Genomic DNA, 16701 nt, shown 5'->3' on the forward strand with positions numbered 1-16701 from the left:
GTACCCAACTCAGAAACCACTCCATATCTTTCCCATGCATATCGTAAAAGGCAACTCAGGGATACACTTACAAACTTGGGATTCCTCTTGTAGGCGATGGGCTAGCAACTTGTCACCATTTGAATCTCAATTTCATCATGAAGCCAAACAGCTGAACGTGGCCTTTCAGTCACATCAAGACTTTTGGCTCTATGTACCCCGCAAGGGATATAGATGTGTCTTTATGCATATATTTATTTGATCGTGTTATGATTTTAACTTGTTTAATACTTTTTTAATGACATGTTCTATAAGTTGACGGCTTTGTTTATTCAAAGTTACAATAAAGGTACTTACTGGTTTATCGTATTAGTTTTTAACTGTAAGATACACTAAATATTGGATAAATATATAAAATAAAAAAGGTTACATACATACATACATATGGTCACGTCTATATTCCTTGTGGGGTAGACAGAGCCAACAGTCTTGAAAAGATTGATAGGCCACGCTCAGCTATTTGGCTAAATGATTGAATTGAGATTCAAATAGGGACAGGTTGCTAGCCCATCGTCTAAAAAAGAATCCCAGGTTTGTAAGCCTATCCCTTAGTCGCCTTTTACGACATCCATGGGAAAGAGATGGAGCGGTCCTATTTTTTTTTTGTACTGGTGCCGGGAACCACACGGCACAAAAAAAAAAGGTTTAAGATTAAAATTTCGTCGTCAGTTTTGGCAAGATCAGTGTTTAGTTTTCCTTTTTCATATTATTTTGCTGTAAAGCATTTTATCGTGTATTTACCAAGCTCGAAGCCGCAGTCGTGACGTTACCAGTTTTATCGTAACACTTTAGATTTTATGGACGATAATAAATTGAACTTAAGGCTTGAGTTAATTAAATTTTCTTTAAAACCCACGCGTTGGGGATTACGCTCAGAATGTAACGTTTTAGTGCTCTCATGTTAGGAAATTCCTTTAGGACTGTGATTAAACACTAGTTTATTAGGTCTGAGGTTGTATATGCCAGCTCAAAGAACGCCTAGCCTTTTAACCTAAAAATTTTGCCTTGAAAATAAAAAAAAGGGAGGAAGGAAGAAATCCTGTTAAAGTAAGATTAAACAAGAATTCTTATTTCAAATTTCTCATGAAAACGAAAAATTATATGTCATGACTAAGTGAATAGGTGCACACTCATCTAATGCCAGCTTCTACGTTGGCCCACTAGCGACGAAAAAAACATACCCAATACGTACCAGCTGATTCTCTTTCCATGCAGAATGTATAAGTCAATCAAGGGAAATTGTAATAAACTAAAGAATTTTTGGCGATGTCACTATTTGAATTTCAATGCCATCGTTACGTGGCCTTTCAGTGTTTTGGAGAGTGTTGTCTCTGTTTACCCCGTAAGGGATAAAGACGTTATTATTATGTTAAAAAATATTTTAAAAAATATTGAAATCTATTAAATCAGTCTTTCCGTGACTCGTAATATAACAAGGAAAAACACAAAAGGTACAGATAACACGGTATCATAGAAAAAAGGAGATGTAACAAAAAAAAACATTGAAGCCGTCAGACTTACTGAAACACATTTTTCTTGGAGCGACACTTTTTGTCCCTCATAGAATGACAGAAATTCTTCTTTTTGCTCTAGTAATAAAATCTGGTGGAACATCATAGACTAAAGAAAAAATAGACTCGCATTAAAAACAGAGTAACTCTTATCCATAATGAGATGTGTGATAATCTGAGTTGGGTTACATACATACATACATACATACATATAATCACGTCTATATCCCTTGCGGGGTAGACAGAGCCAACAGTCCTGAGCGGACTGATAGGCCACGTTCAGCTATTTGGCTTTAAGATAGAATTGAGATTCGAATAGTGACAAGTTGCTAGCCTATCGCCTAGTTGGGTTACACTGTAAACAAGATGGTTTTAAGTACAAATTAAAGTATTTTTTAGTTCTCTTTTTCAATTAAATTTGAGTTTTTTAAAACCTAAATCTGCGAAATGGTAAGCATGATGTCTGAAGTATATGCAAGCTCCAAGAATGCCTAGCCTTTTTTCTTAATCTAATGATTTGAAAATTTTCAAGAATGTTTATTTATTTAAATTTTATTGCGCCTAAAAATTATCTACAATAAGTGGATTTCATGCCATAATGCATTCTCACCGGCCGAACCTTTACACCAAATTGTAATCTGGATTATTAAAAATAAATTCCAAATGGTTATAAACGTTCACTCTATCAAGAATGAATCCTATGGTCATCCCACGGCCCTTTAGGGGTTGTAACTTTCTTTCTTGTCACCAACACTTTATACGACCATAATTTAGCGAAGGGCGAGAAATCTTTTGTTTCATTAAATATAGGACGGTCCATGTTAGTTTTATGGGTGTAGCCTAAGTGGTTTTATCACGAAATTATGTTATGCGAGTAATCCGCTCTATAAACAAACATACATATGGTCACGTCTATATCCCTTGCGGGGTAGACAGAGCCAAAAGTCTTGAAAAGACTGAATGGCCACGTTCAGCCATTTAGCTTACTGATAGAATTATGATTCAAATAGTGACTGACTTTTGTACCGTATGTATAAAAGTGCGGACGATCTGTTTGTAATTAAGATTCAGATAGTGACAGGTTGCCAGCCCATCGCCTAAAAAAAGAACCCCTAGTTTGTAAGCCAATCCCTTGGTCGCCTTTTACGACATCCATGGGAAAAAGATGGAGTGGTCCTATTCTTTTTTGTATGGCTGACATTTATTGATTGAACCAGGTTTTTTATTATATACGGAACTAATTATACAGATTGAGTTGCAACTGGGACTAAAGCCAGGAAGAAAAAAGATAAACATCCAAGACACAGGCCAATCAGAGCGAGTTCGTTTCTCATCATGCCCTGGCCGGGATTCGAACCCGGGTCCTCCGATGTCACAGACAAGCGCCGCCAAAGCCATCATGATAAATAGAAAAGGAATTAAAATTTTAATTACGTTGTCATGAGATTTTGCATGCTAGCGAATGCAACAGTACGATTTTGATACAATGTTTTGGACCGGATTGTCGAAAAGCCGAAAAAATTATTGTTCGTTTGGTATAATTTGCTTGACTTTTAGTTCTAGATTCACAACACGGTTTCCTGTGGCGCATGTTGTAGAGTTTGCCTCTTAGTTAAAAGGTGTCGGTTAAGATGTACATATAGTGAAAACGATTTCCTGAATTTCCTACCCTAAATGTTTGTTTATCTTTGTATGTATTTTATTATTGCCAAATAGTATTGTTAGCTATGCACTATTAAGTATTAAAGAGCTAATAATATATACCCAAGGTGATTTGATAACTCCATAGAGTTAGATATAAGCATGTTTTGCAATATATACAAACTTATTAGTTCGTGGTACATGTTTAAAATTCAAGACTCCGACGGCGGTAAAATTTGAGGTCTTGTAATTAAATTCCCGTCTAAATTACAGCCTATTCATATCCAAATTATAGAGGAGGAGTATAGTGTTGTTAGTTACTGCTGAAAACATAATTATACTTCTACCGCAATGGAGTTATGTTTACAAGATTTGAGAATGTCATGTTACTGGAATAATAATATACATATGTAGTGGGAGAGATGACTCGGGCTCAACCGCCACAAAGGGAAGATCTTCCGCCAGACTAGGTGTTATGCCTGGGGAACCTCTGCTCCGAACATGTTGGGTCAGAGGTTGTATTTATGCTCCAATCCGTGAAATCTTTGCTTGTGCGATTTAGCATACGCGCTGTTATAGGCTTAAACTTTTCGCTGCTACGTCGTATTCTCACTGTGATTGGTTTAATAGAGAGTGATGTTTGTGAAGTCGCCACATATAGATATATAACGCAATTGTTTTATAAGCATTGTCATAATGGTGTCCAATCTGTAACAGATAAAGGCGTAATATCTACTTAAGTGTAAAGTAATAATATATTGTCACGAGGAAAAACAAAATCCCGATACTTTTTCGTTACCATATTTAATATGATACTTTCGTAAAGTGTCAGAAGTTTTTTCTCATTCAAAAGAATGTGAATTGACAGAATTAGACTTAGACCTTTATAAAATAAATATATTTTTCATTGTGGCCTGTCGGTCTGCTGGCTATGTCTACCCCGCAAGGGATACAGACGTGATTATATGAATGAATGAGTGAATTTCATCTTGAAAAGGGTACTAAACTCGAAATAAAATCAAATGCATCCAACATAGAAGAACTGGATTTCGGAATCTAACACATTAATAATAAAAATATATGAAAGCCGAATCTACTTATCTAGAATTGAAATCATTCGTCGCATAAGATCCCACAAGATTCTGCCGTAGTGATGTGCAAGAAGCACTTTATCTTATCGATAATATTAAATAATTTTGTACCGTATAAACGTGCGGACGATCTTTTTGTTTGATTTCATCATCATCCAGCGACATTTTCATCACTTTTGTCTCTCTAATCTGTAAATCTAGTAAGTATATAGTGTTTTATTTTAAATATTTTTACAGTAAATGGTATCTGATCTTTAATTCAGTTAATTAGTTTAGTTATAAGCACATTTGAGTAAATATATACCTAATTTATATATATAAAAAATTTGTAGTACATTCAATTTAATTAGACCATATACAAAACCCAATATATAACCTTTACTTAACCTGGTTGCTTGTTTTCTCGAGAGAGAACTGTATCCTTCCACGACCATGTTATAAGACGGAAAGTAATTTATTTATAGTTAAACAACATTATTATGATTTCCTAATGCAGTTTATTATTTACACTTAGCAAGAGAATCATTACACAGTATCGATATTTATCTAAATAATGTTAAATTCAATCATAACATCGATAAATGCGGCATCGACGTGTGTGATCGCATCTTTATCCCAGTGCAAAGGAAACGCAATCCGATTTTAACTAAATTGAGTTTTATAAGATTTCTGCTACCTCAGAAATAGAACGTTAGAATGTAGGCTTCAGCGTATCATATATATTCTTTTTTATGTCAGGTAACTACACGTTTACAGCACAAAAGAGATATTGAAGTTCTGTTTCCGAATAATTAATAGTGTCACTTCATCTCTGCGAAAATATAAAAAGACGAAAAAGAAAATACTTGCGAGTGATAAGTAGCTAAAATATTTGTCGTCTCAAGGTAATTAAGTTATGGCAATTGTTCGTTATTTTTCGTAGAAAACACTAACAGCTTGTATTTAACTGGCCAACTTTGGAGACTTTCCTAAACCTTAGACAGATTAATACATATATTAGGAGCTGTTTATAGTTTTGAAAAATTTTGGAGTCCAAATTTTTTTGGACATATAACGATAGAAAAAAAAAAAACATTGCTACTGCATAACACTTTTGTTTCTAGCTGTTGTTTACACGACCACCTGCTCAGCTTATTAAGGGAATAACACAAATACCCAATAGTCCGCCGCCGTGGCAATAACACTAATTGATTCGGCCACTGCGCACCTGAGTCTAATAGCCCAGTCGACTGCATAATTTGCTGGTATCGTCCTAGGATTTGTGACGTCATTGGCGGTGAGATTTAGTTGGTAAACGGAATTATTAAATAGAAGGAGAATTCATGACTACAAATTGAGCCCATTTTGGTCAGGTAGCGTTGTGAAAACGAAACAAACAAATGTAGCACAAATAATTGTGCCGTGTGGTTTCTGGCATCAATAAAGCAAGAGGACCACTCAATCTCTTTCCCACGTAAGTCGTAAAAGGCGACTTAGGGATAGGCGGCGATGGGCTAGCAACCTGTCACTATTTGAATCTCAATTCTAACAATGAGCCGAGCGCCTGAGCGTGGCTTTTCAGTCTTTTGATGACTGATGGCTCTGTCTACCCCGCATAGACGTGTGACATATAATATATGTATGTAGCACACATTAAGTATGTTGTTTCTTCGTTACCACACCAGCATGGAAGCTTGCACTAGACAAATATGCCTATTTGCTTAGTCGCCTTTTATAACGCCCACGGGATACATTGAAGTGGTCTTATTCCAATTTAGATATCTGACTCGTATGTTTCATCTAGCATTTCAATCATATTGCGGCCATGGTGAATCTTTCTGATAAAAAACACATTAGTTTAAATTAAATTGAAGATTTATGGGTGTTTTAATGACGAAATTGTACATAATAGAGAATTTTCGATAATTCCCACGAAAGCAAAGCCACGAAGGGAAACTAGTTAGCCTTTCAGTCGTTTCGCTAATCAAAATGTACAGTTGAGGTGCCAACGCCTGCCATACCACAGGTAGTTAACTGAGCTTAATTAAACAGGCCCTTAAAATAAAGGATGTGTTCACATTGAGCCAGTTACTGGCCTACTCGTTGGCCATTAAGTATTTTCAAATCAAAATTAAGAAAAAAAAAATACAGTACCACGATACCGATAAAATTACTCATTCACTACTGTTGTGATAGTTCTAAAAAGAAGTTTAACCTATTTGACGATAGTATGGGAGGAGTCTATATACATACATATATAAATTATATATAGACTGAATCCTGACGTTTAATTTTTTCATACATAGCCTATTAGACCCGCAGATAATGGTCAATTTATTATCGAATAATTAGAAATTTGATCTCTTTTGGATATAAGTATACATTAAGTACATCTAACCCTTTATGCGCTGGCCTATGTTACTGGCTCATACGCTAGCCCAATGTACATAATAGCCTTAAACGCTCATCGTTGTAGCTTTCATACTATCGTCAAATAAGTACTTCATAAGATATATGTACCCGTTTCCTGTTATACACATTGTTGTCAGGGATGCTCAATATACAAAACTGAACTAATAAGAAAAACAAATGAAAGAACTGCCATTATGGTAAGACAGTCTTTATTTTGTATAAAATGTGTATTAATTAGGTAGATTTATTTCCCCTTTTTTAAGTGTACGCCATTCGAATTACAATCTTAGTTTTATCCAGAGGATGCACTAGCAAAACATGCAATATATCCATCAAAGTTAATAACATTTGATGCACTAAAATGTAAATAATTAAAAAAACTATGCGACATACCATTTTAATATGACGACGAAATGAACAAACGCACATACAGATTTGGTTTTGAATACGCATTACTTCTAGTAGATTATTCCATTCCTTAATTTTAGGCACAGTTTTGTTTTAGTAATTTTATCGTATGATTTATTATTATAGCTATTTAATTAGCAATGTACTTGCGTCCAATCGATATTTATATCGTTCCATTACTTTAAGAAACATTTTACATTTTTCAACGGCACAGTGCTGCACTCAAATGAAATTAATAATTTTATTTTAAAAAAGAGACAAAGATTATAAATATTCTCCATTAAATTACTGAATAACATTACAAGCGCTTTATTGGGCATAATTTTTTTCGTCTTTGTTTTAAATAAAACTATTTATTTCAAATGAGGACAGCACTGAACCGTAAGAAAATGTGAATTACATAGACGATAGAAGCAGAAAAATAATTGAAAATTAACATTAGATAACAGTTAAAAAGTTGGCTTATTTAATTAACAGTGTTACCAAAAACTTACTTGTTTATTAAATTTCCGCGATTAAGATCTGGGATGTCACTTGGCTATTACGGAAGAATAGTTTGCGGTACCCTTTATTTAAGGGCAGGAGCTTTTCATTAATTAAAACAGAATTCGTATATTTGCTTTCGCTTCGTAAACACATTGAATTATTTGGATTACTTTTCATAATGGAATTCCAATTTAATATTTATGTATTGTTTATTCGCAAATATTTCGGAATCGTAATGTTTCCTGTAAATTTCTGTTATTTCGATGTTTATTTTTTATGCTTGTTTATTAAGAGAAACAGTTATATTGGAATTTATTGAAATCGATGGAAATTGTGGTTTCCTTTAAATAAATAAGACCACTCTTATTTTTTCTTCATTGGATATCGTAAGGGTGTCTAAAGGATATTTAAACAACTACTTTTACTCTACCGTATTGCATACAACAGACAACTTGGCTTCAAAGCGCATGTTTAGCCGAAATATGAAACGATGTTATAGTTTAGATGTACAAGTAGAGTATCAAATTCCAAAGTGTTTAAATTCAGTTATCTAAAATAAGAAATGATCACTGCCCCGTATATTACTTCGTTAACTCATCGAATTAAATATAAATGCGAAAATTAGTGAGAATGAATGAGTGTTTGTTACTTTTACACGCAAAATCTACGGGAAGAATTTCGATGAAATTAACTACACCTGTATATAAACCTGAAATAATATATTCGGTATTTTTTATCTCGAAATTCCCACAGAAAGTAGCTAATAAAATATTTCATTTTACCGCATAACTTATCGCTGCAATAAAGAGTTCTATATTTAAAAGTTAGAACACTACTCACGCGAATGGCCAGTATCGAATGGTTTATTTTTAAAATTGCATATAAGGCAAAGGACACACGTTCCCAACTTACAGCCGAAGTATGGCAATAAAACAGTCTTGTCTCGAATATTGCCCCATTACGTCCGCCAGCTTAATTTATGCCTTAGCTAAGTCATAAGGTAGGACAAGGCATGGTGATAGATATAGGACTACATGGAAATGCCTTTTAAATGGCCTCTGTGGCGCAGCGGTAGTACGCTTGTCTGTGACATCGGTGGTCCCGGGTTCGAATTCCGGCTAGGGCATGATGAGAAAATAACTTATTCTGATTGGCCTGGGTCTTGGATGTTTATCTATATAAGTATTTATTATATAATATAGTATCGTTGAGTTAGTATCATGTAACACAAGTCCCGAACTTACTTCGAGGCTAACTCAATCTGTGTAATTTGTCACGTATATATTTATTTATTTATTTAAAAACTACTTAGATTAACTCCCTTATTCTTCCTCCTTGCGTTAGTCCCGGTCACATCCTCACCACTGTGGATAGATAGATCCTGGATTGGGTGAGTCAGGTTTTAACACGAAGCGATTCCTGCCTGACATTCGAAATCTGCCAACCCAACCCATATTGTGTCATAGATCATGGTTACACATCCAGTTGCCTGAATGTACAGGAACCCTTGCGTAATTTTCCATAAGAGCATCCATCTCTTTCCCATAAATTCAAATTCAAAATTCGTTTATTTCCTCTTTACAAAGATCAAACTTAAGCTAACTTAACTACTTATAGCTAAATGGTTATTAAAGATCTTTGCTGGGAGGCTAGTTCCTGAAAAAGATTCGGTCGAACCTGAACTACAGGTAACTAGGCCACCCCTCTCGGATTTTAATACCCTGGCTAACAGAACTAACAGCTAAAATTAAAATACTATAAAGAAAAGAGAAAGAAAAAAAAAGAAAAATAAATAAAGCAATGTCGTAAGAGGCTATTAATATGGGATTGTTCCTTTAGGCGATGGCCTAGCAACCTGTCACTATCTGAATCTCAATTCCATCATTAAGCCATACAGCTGAACGTAGCCTTACAGTCTTTTCAAATTGTGGGTACTTTCTAGCCCGTTAGGGATTAAGATCTGACTATATGTATGTATGTATGTACATAACACGGAAATGAGTAATTAGTTCATGGACGAGGTAAAATTTTAACCTGTGTTTCTATGCATATCACGCTTCAATTGGACACCGGAACCACCGACGGGTATTTTCATTAAAATTTAACTGTAGCTTAAATTTTAATGGAAATATACCTAAAAATAATTATGTTTTATTTTATTTTTCATATTTGTTCCTAATTTGTTATTAATAAAAGTGTAATATATCAATGAAAACAAATACATATCTTTCAATCGTGTCTATTATTTTTTATGTCTATATTTTAAAACATTGTGCTTCCAAACCATTTTTCTAACAATGATTAAAACATAAATAGATACCACCAGTCATAAACACAGAATGACAAACCAAAACAAACATATATTATTCCAAACATTAAATGAGACATAATAAAAACAAAATAATCAGTAATTAATCCGACCTGATTCGAACCAATGATCCATCTAATAGTAGAACACGCAATGCGTGACGTAAACAATTCCCAAACCACATTTACCACAAAAATCGTGACGTTTTGCGATATTGGCATTAGTTTCAATGGGATCATTTGTCAAATGTATCTATTAAATAGAATTCACAAAGAGAAATCTGAAAATAAATTAACAATATGTTTTAATGTTAATTACTCATTACCCTGGTAAAGGGTCAGGTCAAAAGTACCCGAAACCGCCGAGCTTGCATGAAGAGGGTTATGAATGTGGATGAAGCGACGGAAGTATGCAGAGATCGTGGCAAGTGGAATGAGGAAGTCTCTGCCTACCCCTCCGGGAAAGAGGCGTGATTTTATGTATGTATGTATGAACTCATTCAAAATTTTATTTTGTTACTTTTTTATTAGTCTAGGTTATATCCTCACCTCTCTGGAGAGGAGCCCGGGGTATGCCTAAGACTACGAGTATGTATCCTGGATTGTGTTAGTCAATTTTTTACACGAAGCGAGTCCCGTCTGATCTCCGCAAACTTTGCAGGGGAACGTTACTCATATTGGATTATGGCTACATATCCAGCTGCCTGAATATGCAGGTCTTCTAAGGTTATTCCCTCACAGTAAGAGTATTACTTAATATTCTCGAACTAATTTACAAAATTTCAAAAATCCTCATTTATACATGGCTGAGGTGACCACCAACGCATCAGCCACATCTAGCAACCCTATATCAAGGACAAAAGACTTGCCAACGAGAAGAGAAACTTGACGATTTATTATCTTGGTACTCTCGAGAAGTTTTATCTTAAACGTTGTCGTCTAACGCGTATGCTGGGGTTATACTAATTAGTTGATCCTGTAAGAGCTGTACCTAAGCCCTAAATCCAGTTGCCTGAACGCGTAGGCTTCCTTACATACATATATATGGTCACGTCTATATCCCTTGCGGGGTAAAAAGAGCCAACAGTCCTGAAAAGACTGAATGGCCACGTTCAGCTATTTGGCTAAATGATAGATTTGAGATTCAAATAGTGTCAGTTTGCTAACCCATCACTTGAAAAGAATCCCAAGTTTGTAAGCCCCTTAGTCGCCTTTTACGACATCCATGGGAAAGATATGAGAATAGGACCACTCCACTGGTCCTTTTCTTTTTTGTATTGATGCCGGGAACCACACGATTTCCTTACGATGTTTAAAAATCTTGTTCAACTACATTTTCTTTCTTCATAACTTCTTACTTATAGCTTTGGTTCAGTGTCCATTCTAGGTATGTGATTTATCTTAGGTATGTTTATATAGGTTTATAATATTTATAACGTGTTTAGTAGAATAGGCTATAAGATAACAGGGTCCATGGTCAAAGGCTCCTCTCTAGAGGGGTGAGGACGCAACCGGGACTAAGGCCAGGAGGAAGAAGGCTTCAGGTAAACTCAGCGGCACCTTGCGCCGTGTGGTTCCCGGCACCAATACAAAAAAGAATAGGACCACTCCATCTATCTCCAATGGATGTCGTAAAAGGCGACTAAGGGATATGCTTATAAACTTGGGATTCTTCTTTTTAGGTGATGGGCTAGCAACCTGTCACTATTTTAATGTCAATTCTAGCTCAAAGCCAGATAGCCAAATAGCTGAACGTGGCCTATCAGTCTTCAAGACTGATGGCTCTGTCTACCCCGCAAAGGGATATAGACGTGATTATATGTATGAATGCAGCATGTAATGTTTTTCTGGGTGAAGTTTTATACACAATTTACAGGTTACCTGGATGAGATCGCTTTAATTGATAAGGTCACCTTTTGCTGCTATATTTTCAATGCATAATTATGAATTTGCTGTAATTTACAGTGCCGTGTTGTTCCTCGCACCAATGAAAAAGAGAATAGGACCACTCCATCTCTTTCCCTTGGATGTCGTTAAAGGCGACTAAGGGATAGGCTTACAAACTTGGGATTCTTCTTTAGGCGATAGGCTAGCAACCTATCACGATTTGAATCTCAATTCTATCATTAAGCCAAATAGCTGAACGTGGCCATTTGGTCTTTTCAGGACTGTTGGCTCTGTCTACCCCGCAAGGGATAGACGTGACCGTATGTATGTTTATTGTGGTTCAACAAATAGTTATTGATAGTGATTGATTTTACCTACTATAAAATAATATATGTTTATTGGGTATCTACGAATTACAATGGTTGAGATATAAGAGCCGGAATATTACACTTACATCTTTCAAGATATGGTTAACCTTCTCAATTTTTTATACGTGAAATAAACAATTTCCCCTGGTTATTTTACCCCGTCTAAAGAAATACGGATAAAGTCTCTTTGTTAAAGTGAATTTAAAAATAACGACGCCCTTTGATGTTGTTCTGAGTTGTCTCGTTAGAGTCTATGGTGTGATAGTTCTGTTATTTGATATCCTTTATGTGTTTTCCTGTTTCTTTTGTCTTTTCTCGTCATTATAAATGTAGGAAAAGGTCTTGATGTTTTTCGGGCAGAGGTTTTTTGGAACTGAAAGCACGGGCTAATGGTTAGCAGTTGTGTTTCAATGTTTTAGAATTTTTTTTCTAAAGATAACCTAGTGTCTTCTAATAATAGACTGAAAGGCATTATTGATTATAATTATAAAAATATTTTTAGAGAAAATTAAATTTAATCCTTAGATTCGAAATAACAAGTTTTGCGGTACTTTAAAATACAACCATTGCGTATATTTCCTATGGATGTCGTAAAAGGCAACTAGGTGATAGGCTTATAAACTTGGGATTCCTCTTGTAAGCGATGGGCTAGCAACCTGTCACTATTTGAATCTCAATTCCATTATATTACCTTACAGCTTAACATGGCCTTTCATTTTTTCAAGACTGTCGGCTTTGTTTACCCCGCAAGGGATATAGACGTGACTATATGTATGTATTTACATATTAGTAAAATATTCTTATATATAACATAATAACTACTGTGAATTCGTTGCTATTCTTAATTTAGGAAATGGATAATAGATAAGGAGTTAGAAAATAATGATATCGTCAAGAATTAATAATATTTTATCGTATAAAATGATATCAGTAAATCAATGTCAAGAATCACAGTTAATACTTAATGTTATCTATTTCGATAAGGAGTAAAATTGTATTGAAGCCATAAAATAAATATAAATCTAAGTATTTTGTACTATCATAGTGACGTATTAATTTAATAGTATATATATTTATTTATCCCGTACGAGGTCGACAGAGCCAACAATCTCGAAAAGACTGAAATGCCACTTCTTTTTTCTTTTTTTCTTCAGTCTTTTCGAGATTGTTGGCCTTTGATGTAGGCTTTTGATTAGGCAGTTTAATGAATTTATCACATTATTTGTTGTGACAAATAATGTGATAAATTCACTAAACTGTCGCTATCTGAATCACAAACGTATTAGTCTTATAACTTTTGTTTCTATCTACCCCGTAAGTAATAAAAACGTGATAAATGTAGGTTGTGGCAAAAGGTCAGGTCAAGACAGTAACCAAAAACTGACGAGCGTGCATACATGCATACATACATACATACATATGGTCACGTCTACATCCCTTGCGGGTTAGACAGAGCCAATAGGCTTGAAAAGACTGAATGGCCACGTTCAGCTATTTGGCTTAATGATAGAATTGAGATTCAAATAGTGATAGGTTGCAAGCCCATCGCCTAAAAAAGAATCCCAACTTTGTAAGCCTATCCCTTAGTCGCCTTTTACGACATCCATGGGAAAGAAATGGAGTGGTCCTATTCTTTTTTGTATTGGTGCCGGGAACCACACGGCTAGATATATATTATATACATATAAATGAACAAAATCGCGTTTGAAAATTAGGAGGGATATAATTCAAGTCAAGCCTATATCGTGCAAGCAAAATTTGAAAAATATGGACAAACTTAACATCAAAATACTTCAAAGTTCCTAGCTGTATGAAACAGTAGCACGCCGCTCTATTTGCTTAAGTGCATCGTTTCTTATGTGAATGCATCGTTGTAATATTTCACTCGTATTACGTCCGAAAAATCACTTATTTTTAACTTAAGAATTCCGAAAAACAAAATAAAACTTACTCTAGCAACCTGCCACTATTTGAATCTCAATTCTATCAATAAGCTAAACAGCTGAACGTGGCCATTCAGTCTTTTCAAGACTATTGGCTCTGTCTTCCCCGCAAGGGATATAGACGTGACCATATGTATGTATGTATGTAATACCAACCTAACGGACCTATATTCCAAAACAAAGCATGAAATTGCATACAAAGAAATAACCTAAAATTACCCGGAACATTAACTAGAACTAATTACAGCAAGTTTTCTGTAATTAACGTAATGCAAACACCACAATATCATTGCGGTAAGGTAATCCTACCCATAATGGGGTAGTTGGGTAGTTAGTCTCACTAATAGTGCTATGTGTCTGCCACCTGAGCACTAAGGCTTTTTATTACAACAACAATTCTAAGATATGTATGTATAGTGGTAGGAATTTACTTGTGAATCTACCCGAAATAATGTTAAGAACATTATATAGTTTATTATGTAATTTTAATGCAGTTATGCAGTAGTTTATGCGTAGTGCCGCGTGGTTCCCGGCACCAATAATAAAAAATTATGAATAGGACCACTACATCTCGTTCCCATAGATGTCGTAAACGGCGACTATGGGATAGGCTTATAAACTTGGGATTCTTCTTTTAGGCGATGGGTTAGCAACCTGTCACTAATTGAATCTCAATGCTATCATTAAGCCAAACAGCTGAATGTGGCCATTCAGTCTTTTCAAGACTATTGGCTCTCTTTACCCCGCAAGGGATATAGACGTGATTTTACGTATGCATGTTTATGCGTTGCAAACGTTCGCATTTATAATCTTTATATCTATCAATATTGATAAATAGAAAATATGAAAGTGTTCCAAGAAATAAGATATAACTCGTAACAAGACATGACAAAAGCGAATCATTGAGCTGTATGGGTCCCTTCCGCACTTGAAAAGCCCTTTCACTTTGATCTTTTCTTTCAAATATTTTCGTGAGTATTTCAATCAAAAGTTTTGAAATAAGATACTTTTTTGAAATTAAAAATAACTTGTACGATCCATTAAATCAATATTGACTTAAGATTATGTACATTTACAAGTAATTATAAAACATACAAAGTAATTAAAGTATAAATTATGCTATTTTTCTAAAATAATGTCAAGAAATTATGCGGATGGCTTTAGACTTGTCAGTTTTGTATTGGCTTTTAAAAAAATTGGTCGGTTATTTATTTAATTTTCGATTTAGCATGAAATACAATGTACCTTACGGAAGTGTAAGAAATTATTTTTTGGAATTGTTCTTGAAAATAATAAAAATAAAGAAAGTAAGTCACTGTTAAATCCCAAGAAAAGAAATTTATAAAAATATTTCGATTTAACATACTGCACGTCAATTTTAATTTTGGTTCAAATATGAAATAAGAATTCGAATTGATTTCTTTTTCCAATGGTTATTTTTCCAACACTGGCAAGTCACTCGACTACGACCGCGAACTATGAATATTCAAAAAGTTAGTTTGCCATTAAAATTAGAACAAATTAATTCAGACACCAAAGTGGCCAGCTCTTGAAATAATTTAGTGTAATGAACAGGCGGTGGAATGAAGCCACATTATTATTTTCATTAGTTAGCATAGAAAAGTACTAGTTGATGAAGTTTGAGTGTAACATAGAGTTGATATTTTATAGAATTGACACATGTCCAAATTCAAATTCAAAATTTTTATTCATAATTATAGAATACTTCATACCGCTTAATAATTATCAAAACTTTTAGTTTCACAACATTGGTTGACGTCAAATAAATTAAAAACTAGCCGCTTCCAAGGCGTCAGTGCAGAAGAAGCGGTAACAATTGTACTTAATAGTTTAAAAACTTTGACGAATGTTTACGCCATACAAAAGTCAATCAGTCATTAGTAGGGACGGCCGGACAATACAGGGATATGATGAGAATAGAATAGAAATTACAAGTGGTCTTATTTTACTCTGTCGGATTTCGAATTTTAACACCATGGCTCTATCATTATAAATTCTTAAAAACAGCTTCTCTTCTGTAAGTTTTATTTAATATTGGAGTAGGCTTTTGTCTACCATCTTATCTGATGCTGACAATGAAGATTTTAAATAGATATATAGATAGACTCTTTATTACACCATAAGAAAAAAAAAAGAAAAACAGAAAAAAACACAGGCAATGAGGTACAAATCGTCGGGGATAGTTCAAATCCGCGTAACTAGCATTGGATAATTCCGCGTATATGACAAATGTAGCCATTTTAAGTTTTCGCGGGAAATTCACGCTAAATCTTGATAGGCTGCCACCGACTTGAAAAGAGTTCATTTTGACCAAAAGATAGAACACATTACTAATTACTTTTTGTGTAAAATGAGCTTAAAGTTTTAACCTTCCCCTGTTAAACTGGATCTATTGCAGATACGCACCATTTACGTATGGTAGCTTCGCGGATTTGCACTATCCCCGACGAAATGCGGACTTATCGCTAAAGCAATCTCTTCCATGAGAACTGCATCAAAATCCGCTATATAGTTTTAAAGATTCAAACATACACACAAAAAATACGCGGGGAAGCAACTTTACGTTATACTATAACTTCTAACAAACATTCACAAAATATTTAATCTT

Source organism: Amyelois transitella, chromosome 16 (genome assembly GCF_032362555.1).
Source record: "Amyelois transitella isolate CPQ chromosome 16, ilAmyTran1.1, whole genome shotgun sequence".
NCBI classification, from domain to species: domain Eukaryota; kingdom Metazoa; phylum Arthropoda; class Insecta; order Lepidoptera; family Pyralidae; genus Amyelois; species Amyelois transitella.